The sequence below is a fragment of the Haliaeetus albicilla genome, chromosome 25, assembly GCF_947461875.1.
Source record: "Haliaeetus albicilla chromosome 25, bHalAlb1.1, whole genome shotgun sequence".
NCBI classification, from domain to species: domain Eukaryota; kingdom Metazoa; phylum Chordata; class Aves; order Accipitriformes; family Accipitridae; genus Haliaeetus; species Haliaeetus albicilla.
In genome coordinates, this window is record NC_091507.1 from 2,523,374 (window position 1) to 2,531,530 (window position 8,157).

Consider the following 8,157-nt stretch of genomic DNA (forward strand, 5'->3'; position numbering starts at 1 on the left):
CATCATCACAGGCACCAACAAAATTTGAGAGAGGGGCAGAGGCATCAACAAAATATGTTTCATGAAAGCCAGTGGCTAGGAGAAGAAGGTTTTGCGTCAGTGGAGGAGAAAGGCTCTAACCATAGTGTAATAGAGGAGAAGGCTGCAGTCTGAGCTTGCAAAGTCAGGCACTACCACACCAGCGTGAATCCACAGGAGACAAAGCTGTGAAAACCCCACTCAAAGCCAACACTTTAATCAGAGCTTGAACCTCACTAGACATAAATCAGCCAGAGGACAAAAGTCTATAGGAAACAGATTTTTGTGAAACTACCTGAATAATACAAGGCTGACATATATTGGATCACCCAGGCATTGGCTACATCTTGGTTTTTATTTGGTTCAAGATTTAATCCAAGCTGTTGGGTCTCAAAGAGGATAGGTATTAGGACAACCTATGTGTTCATTTAGGTTATGTAGGAACATACATGAGATCTTGGTTACAGCAGCTGTTTGTGCCTTTTTTGTTCTGTGTTCGTAGCAGGAGGAACCAACTCTCTCGGGACCTAGGCTGACCTCACAAAACTGTTTTCAGTTTTGGGTTTGAACCAAAATTCTGGTTTCCAGCACTGGAGGAACTTGGCAATATTCCCTGCTGGATTTTCTAATAAAGAGAGTGAAAATGACGTTTCCATATTGTTAGCAGGAAGCTGAAAGCACCTGAGGAGCTGGGGAAGAGCTGAAGAATCACTTCATTCTCATCCTTCCTTCAAGCAACAGTCAGTTTGCTGTACACAATGCATGTAAGATGGAGAAGGACACAGGATAGGATTGAAGTTTAGCACAGATGAAAAAATCCGTGCATGAAATGCAGTATTCGGGAGTCATTCAGACCATTGGAGTCAAGGGATACCAGCAGGTATGTTTGCCCTGGACTCCTCTCCAATTTCATCCAGTCAAGAGTGTGAATTGATTGCTAGAGAGGAAGCTAGAAACTCCTACATTCAGCTCTGGTTTCTGCTTTTACCCCTCCCATCAAGCCAGGAGACAAAGCTGAGAATGGCCTTGATGTACGACTGTGCGGTTGCACGATTGAAATCGCACTTGTTTCCTTTCCTTAAATAAGGCTTGCTTTTCAGATGTTTAAACATATCTGGGCCTGGTCATGACTGAATAAACTGGGGCTAAGCCAGGTAACCATGTTGTATTTTACATCTCTTTTTCTAAGACTCTTTTCTTTTTCTTTGAGGCGTTGTTTTATGTTGTGCTTTGTCCATCCATTACACTATGCTTCAAATCACACGCTGCTCTGCAGTGCTGGGTTGTAAGTTAAGCATTTTCCTCCTTTTCACCCCACTCCCAAATATTTTTCCAGCAGTCAGTACCAAGTTAAGGTTTTTGACAACACCCAGTCACACCATGTTAACGAGAAAAATTTAGCTTGGGGTCTAAAGTTCTACCACCCACAGACATTGTACCACCCACAGATGTGTCGCTATAACCTTGTCTCCTTCCCTTAATTTTCCTTCCCCCTTTCCGTGTGCACTAAGGCCATGAGCCCTCCATGAAAGGGGCTCCCCGTGAGCCCCCCTGCCCTGCGGTCCTGTCCCCTTGCTTGTCCCCACCGGCAGCTCTGCGGGAAAGCATTATGCCCCTGCCCAGCCGCTTTCCGTGGGAAGCGAGGTACACAGGGCACGAGCGGGACTGGAATCGTGTTTATCTGCATCCCAACCTGAAATTCGGTTGGGATCTGCGAGGTATGTTTGTCTCTACCTGGCAACCGGGAAGTGCACCTGGGGTTTACCGCTTCAAGATAGCCCCAAATGTTGTCAAGAGCATATTTTAAGACACTCTGCAATAAATTTAATGTTGAATTGAAGCATTTAACTGTTGCCCTGCTCTCACAATTCAAGTAATGAATGGTATGGTAGGTAACATACCCTTGCACACAGCTTTAAATGCTTCCATATGAAACGTACTCGAACAAAACAGAATAAATTCTGAAAAAAAAAACCCCAAGAAGTGGAGTGAATGGCATGTGTAGAAAACTTGAGAGCACAAAATATGTGTTAATATAACAGCTGGTGAAACAATGACCAAGGCGAGCCCTGTTAATTGTCCACAACAATCTGAGAGTATAAACAGGCAAGGGGGAGAAAGAGAGGGGGAAATTATTTAGCCTGGCAGTCAACAGCAATTTGGGGTTGCGGTGCCACAGAAAAAAAAAAAAAAAAAAAAAAAGGACCGCCAGAGCCCCAGCAGCGTGTACACGCTCAGTCACGCAGAAATCGCCTCTCTGGGTCAACCGCTCGGAGGAGAGATCTCCCGTTGTGCAGGAACAGCTGCCGTGCCAGCACAGGGACATGCGGGAGCCACGGCCACGGAAGCTCTGCGTCGTGTTTTTCCCCTCCCAGACAGAGATTGGGAAAGTGCGCTCCATTGTTCCCGGGTCTTTAGAGGTTGCTTTACTCGGTCGCCTCATTTCCATAATGCTCCCTGGCCTCCCAGTAGCCCACACTGATTTGATGAATACAGTTCTGCCTGGTTTAGGATTCGCTATTCCCCACGTCCCAACCTCTCGGTTTTGTACTAGGTAATCTCGGTCCCCGTGCAGAAAGATCCTGCTGGAGCCTTAATTAAAAACTGTGGGCACAAAATAAAAGCATTTTCCTTTGCTCCTCTGTGTGCCAGCCGCGTACTGCTGCCTGCCTTTCTGTTTCAGCTGAAAACGAACAGGAGGGAAGAAGACGTCACAGCCTGTAGCTCTGGGATAGGCAGTAGCATGGCTTGGGAGAATGGGGGAGGAGGCTCCTTTGCATCTAGAAAACATGGACCCATGTAAAATATAAAATTCAGAGTGGAGAGGGTAAGAGAGAGCGAACAAGTTCTTCCTTCTCCACCCCCCCCTATCCCCAGGTATGTCTGTGATTCTCCACATTATCATTGCAGCTGAAACACTTGACGCAGAAGCGTTACTAAGCTTCTCTTCAGAAGCTCCTTGGTGCATTTGCTAGGTGGTGACCTAGATGTTTTCCAAAGGCTTGACTCAGCCTTCACTTTGCAGGCTCTTGGTAGTCCAGGGGAGAGTGAGGAACCACAGATAGGAGCCACAAAAAAAAGTATAGTCTCTTCTGGGAACTTTTGCTTCATGTTGAAGCTGAGGTTCTGCATGCCTACATGAGGTAAGCTTGATTTTTGGAGGTCACAGCAAAGCTGTGGAATCATAAAAGTGGTAGAGTTAGAGGATATCACCAAATATTGGTGATATTCACCATCTTCCTGCCAGCACAAGCCAGCTCATGCCAACAGACCTTCTAGCTGTTTTATTTATCCCAAAGATGCGAATTCCTCTTCACCTGGGGACTCTTCATAGATTGTGCTTTTAAGATTTTTTTTCCATCATGAAACATCTGGATTTTTTTTTTCCTCTTCCTTACCATCTTATCCCTAAACCAGAACCAGGCTAATAATTCCTTTATCTCTATTCAAGCCTGGCACCACTATCATCATTCACCCTTACCAGTGTGGTGATCCAGAAGACATCTTGTCAGCCTCAGTGATGTGTCTTGGTGGGTACAACCTTGTTCAGCAGTACATCACATTTAAGATCTCACAGTCTCCCATATAAATATTTGCAGGTGCTCTTTCAGAGTCAGCAAGAATGATATATTTAGTTCCTTCTAATAAGTCACTTGCTATAGCTCATTAATCACTGTTATTACACTCTCAATGCATTTGGTGAATGTAGCAATATGGCATTTGAGTACTTCTGGAAATAAGACAGCTCATTAACTGAAGCAGCGTCTAAAACCACTTTTATTTTGCTATTCATTAACAACTCCACAAGTTGGTTTTAGTTCACAAGAATCTTTGCAGAATTCAGCAGCGCTGTAAATATTTGTGTAAATAAATAATTATATTAAAAATGAAGTTCTGAATAGGAGGTCATATTTGTACAAAAGATTTGTCTGACCGTTATGTTCTTTTGTGGCTATTTCATGCATTCAGGGAATACATTAAATATTTTTCCGTTAAGGTTATTAGCCTTGCTGTTTAAACAGAGGCCATATGCAAGAACTGTTTTTCTAAGCAAGTAAAATTTGTGTATCCAAATTCATTTTTCAATAATTTCAAGTGATGCATAAATTCATAAAAATCATAATTAAAAAATGCAAACAAGGTCACTAGTGCTTTAGATACAAAGGTCACATTACTAGTTTTATTAACTTGTTTTGCAGTTCTTCTGTGTAAAATTGTATTTAGTCAGGGTGACTTCTTTTCTGGAAGGATAGAGAAGAAATTCTGTCCCTTCCCTACTCGGGAATGTTTTGTCTCAGTAGGTGACAGTAAATATATATTCATAATCAAGTACTGCAACTCCCTACTAAAATTTGTCCCCACTGTCAGGAGTTTCACACTGCTGTCTCCCTGGATCCTTCTTTCACACGTACAATCTGCCATTGACCCTATTTGTGTAAAGCATCCTCGGGCAGACCGTGAGCATCACCCACAGCCTCACTTTTCCTTTCCTCCCATGGGTTACTTTCAATGAATCGGAGGTGGGTTTATCAGAAAGGGTGAGGGGATCCTTGTAGGACCCTGTCCCTCCTCCCATGGTGAGATGCCGACACATACTGTATTTTAGTGGAAAGCCACAATATGAGAAATGGGGAATAGGAGACGGCAGGTTGCAGGGAAATAGAGCCTCCTCTAATGCTTGCTTGCGGTAAGCAAGTCTTTTGGGGGAACTTTTTGGTGACTCATGTCCAAGTAGCTCCACACCCGTTCTGGCTGTACTAAAGAGCCTAAGTGTTTCATGGGGTCTCATCCTGCCAAACCTAGGCTACGGACATTCTGTTTCTCTTCCCCTCACTCACATTGTGTCTTGCACTGTAGAGCAGCTTCAAGGAACAAAGGTATTAGTTTGACCCCATGACGGTAGGCTCAGATCTCTGTGCTCTGGCACAGCTTCTTTCATTCATCTGTGCTCCGCCGGTCACCCTGCCGTTGCTGTCTGGGAAATGTTCTGTGGCACAGATCTGCTCCTCAGTGCGTGTTGGTATCAGCGCATCAGCTCTGCTACACAGGTAAAGCAGCAACAGAAAGAGAAGAGAAATGAGATTATGATTAATAAATATCAGCAAATGACATGAAAGCTGCAATCCTAATTTAGGCTCAAAGATCCGAAAGGACTATTTCAGCAGTGGCAGAATCGTCTTTTGTGTGTTCTGTGCACAACATAGAATCATTTAGGTTGGAAAAGACCTTTAAGATCATCGAGACCAACTGTTAACCTAGTACTGCCAAGTCCACCACGAAACCATATCCCTAAGCACCACGTCCACACGTCTTTTAAATAGCTCCAGGGATGTGACTCAACCACTTCCCTGGGCAGCCTGTTCATGTTCAGAGCTCTGCCGTCCTGCACCTGAGTATATGTACTTCTGTACCACAGATTACATGGTGCTTAAAGTGATTGTGGGGAGGAGAAAAAAAACACTGGCCTGCAACACAGAGATGTTTTCTTCAGTCCGTGTTAGTGCGTGTACAGCGAAGGTGAGCGCAGCGCTCTAAACTCAGTGGGCACTGTTGGGTAGTACAGACAAAATGCTACAAAAACCAAACACATTTTTGAGACACAGTCACTAAATCCCACTTCCCCCTTCTGCCCTAGAGGAACCAGGCATCTGCAATGGCGATGAGGAATTGCAAAAGAGCATTTCTGTGTAGGAAAGTGTGTATGTAGGTTAAACTCGTGGTGGCTCTCCTGCTCTGAGTGCCTGCTGTGAGTCCTTTCTCCCTCCGTGCTCTAGTAGACAAGAGGTAACACTGCTACACACCTTGCAGGAGCAGCTCACGTAGCTCTGGTAACATTGACTAATCACGGGTTATGATGCAGCATCTACCTCCGTAAGAAGGAGAGCCAGCCATGTAGCCATATTCCCTGGCTCCTGGCCAGTTTATCCCAGATTTCTCTACGCCTGTCAGCAGCGTGGTTTTCTGTGGAAACATCCCACAGTGTCACCTGTCCCCTCTAGAACATACCGTGGCATTGGATTGGTTTGCTTTAGTTCATCTGGATGTGCTAATGGCAGGTATCAAAGTATAACAACATTAAAATACCTTTAGCGGTAGACACTAAACTGGAAACAATGTCCTTCGTCAAGGAAAGGCAACATTTATGAAATTGGGCATGCAAAACTTGTTTTTTTGGTCTAAAATATTTTTTCTGATTTCATGTATGCTGAGTTGCCTCTTAAAAGGTCATGTGCAGATCATTTAAATCCACTGCTAACTTGCATTGGTATTCCACTCAAAAAGTTTCTATACACCAGATGTTATTCCACAGTTACTATAGATATATTAACTGCTTCTTACAGGGAGGAAGTGTTCTGTTAGATACCACTGTGGTAATTATTAGCAAATGTTCACTGGCAAAAGGTAATTAGCAAGTAATTATTAGGAAATAGAGGCAATCAAGTCCTGCAAAAATTCCTCCACTGGGATCACAGACTGGAGAGAGGAGAGCTAGAAAATCATCTTTTTAGAAGCTTAAAAAAAATAAGAGTCAATTCATGTAGAAAAATGATTCAGCACAGGAAACTGAGGCTGCAAATGTCTTTGAGGGATGCTACAGCCCCAACAGTACCCTCCTTCATCCGTAAGGACGGCTGCACCCAGGGAAGGTTATGACTAACAGATTCGCACTGTGTGCCTTAAGAACAGCAATCCGTTGACAAGGAAGAAAGCAGGCAGGAGCATACATGAGTAACCGCTGCTGTTTCCATACAATTGTAAATGCAAAGCGCTGAGGGACGTCAGGGCTGGCATGTACTACTCACTAAAACTGGAGGGAGGGGACAAGAACGCAGTCACAAAATTGATAGCTCTTTAAAAAGGCTGTAGCAATTTTAACTCTGCATGGCTGAAAGGCTGGACTTTCAATGTGAGGATATCTTACTAAGTAAGTATATATTCATTCATCCTCACGACAGCATAAACAAGGAACTCCTGTTTCCGAAACAGCTCCCTGTCACACGCAGAGCAGCTGATGGAACAAAGAACCACATTTGTACATGCTCAGAGTGACACGGTGAATATGCATTGCTGCTGGAGCCTGGCGCTGCTGGAGAAGTGTTGCTCTACGTCCACAGAAATCATCCTCTCATCAGGCCCCGTGGTGTGTCCAGCCTCAACATTAATATTTTGGTTCAGAGGAGTATACCAGGCAAGGATGCGAATGGAAAGGAAGTATATTGCATGTGAAGTTGATGGATTGCTTCATACTTTACTCAACATTAAAAGGCTGATTGCTTTTTTTCACCCATGAAAGTGCAAGACCTCTTACGTTACCACTTACCATTCTACTCTCACCCATGCCAGATACCATTTCTGATGCCCAATCACCCCGTTCCCCCTTGGGATACTGGCAAGACTCAGGGCTGGTTTTGTCTTTATGAAACAGAGAAGTTAACTCTGAGCTGGGACAGCTGGGATGTAGCTGTCAGTTCCATTTCATTATCAGCAGCACCCAGCTGGATGTCTGGAATTCACAGACACTGAGGGAGAATCATGTTTGCTTGAATTTTAAAAACAGGTTGCTTGCTGGGAATGAATACCCTGCAACAGTTGCTCAACTTTGCCTCTCTGAAAGCAAAAGTAATCCCAGAGGCTGCTAAAAGCAGAAGAGAAATCAAACTGCTCCTTGCTCATCAGGTCAGAATCTGGTTAGTGCTTGAGAGGTTTGCTTCTGCTGCAAAATAATCTGCACATGAAATATTTTTTAAAAGACTAATATCCATAACAAAATCAAAGTTAAGGAGAAAGCCCAAATTCTCCTTACTTGAAAATCAGTGCCCATTGCCACTAATTCCTTGTGAAGTGAATAATTATGCAGCTCTAGCAGTTTTGGGATTTGCATGAACTTTGGATGAGAATCTATCGCTGGGCACTTTAAAGTTCATAAATGATGTTCATAAAGATCGCAAATGATGTTCTGTTTGCCATATGTCAAACGTGCAACCTTTGCTTAATTTATAGTCCAAAGATCAGGGTTTGTGCAGCGGCATTGCTGCTTGGAACAAGAAAATTTGCTGAATTTCTCCTAGCAGGGGCTTGCAGCTGGTGTCTATGACAAGAGTTTAAAGTATTTCCCTCCTTAATCCAAATTAGCAAACA

At 43.8% G+C, this 8,157-nt stretch overlaps 1 long non-coding RNA gene across 1 annotated transcript; it reads left to right on the forward strand.

Moving 5' to 3' along the window:
- Nucleotides 1–11: 11 nt before the first annotated feature.
- On the forward strand, nt 12–7,485 carry LOC138681949 (uncharacterized). The gene is made up of 3 exons (XR_011322183.1): nt 12–3,161; nt 4,948–5,066; nt 5,654–7,485. It is a non-coding gene; the product is annotated as an uncharacterized lncRNA (long non-coding RNA).
- The last annotated feature ends 672 nt before the right edge of the window (nt 7,486–8,157 follow it).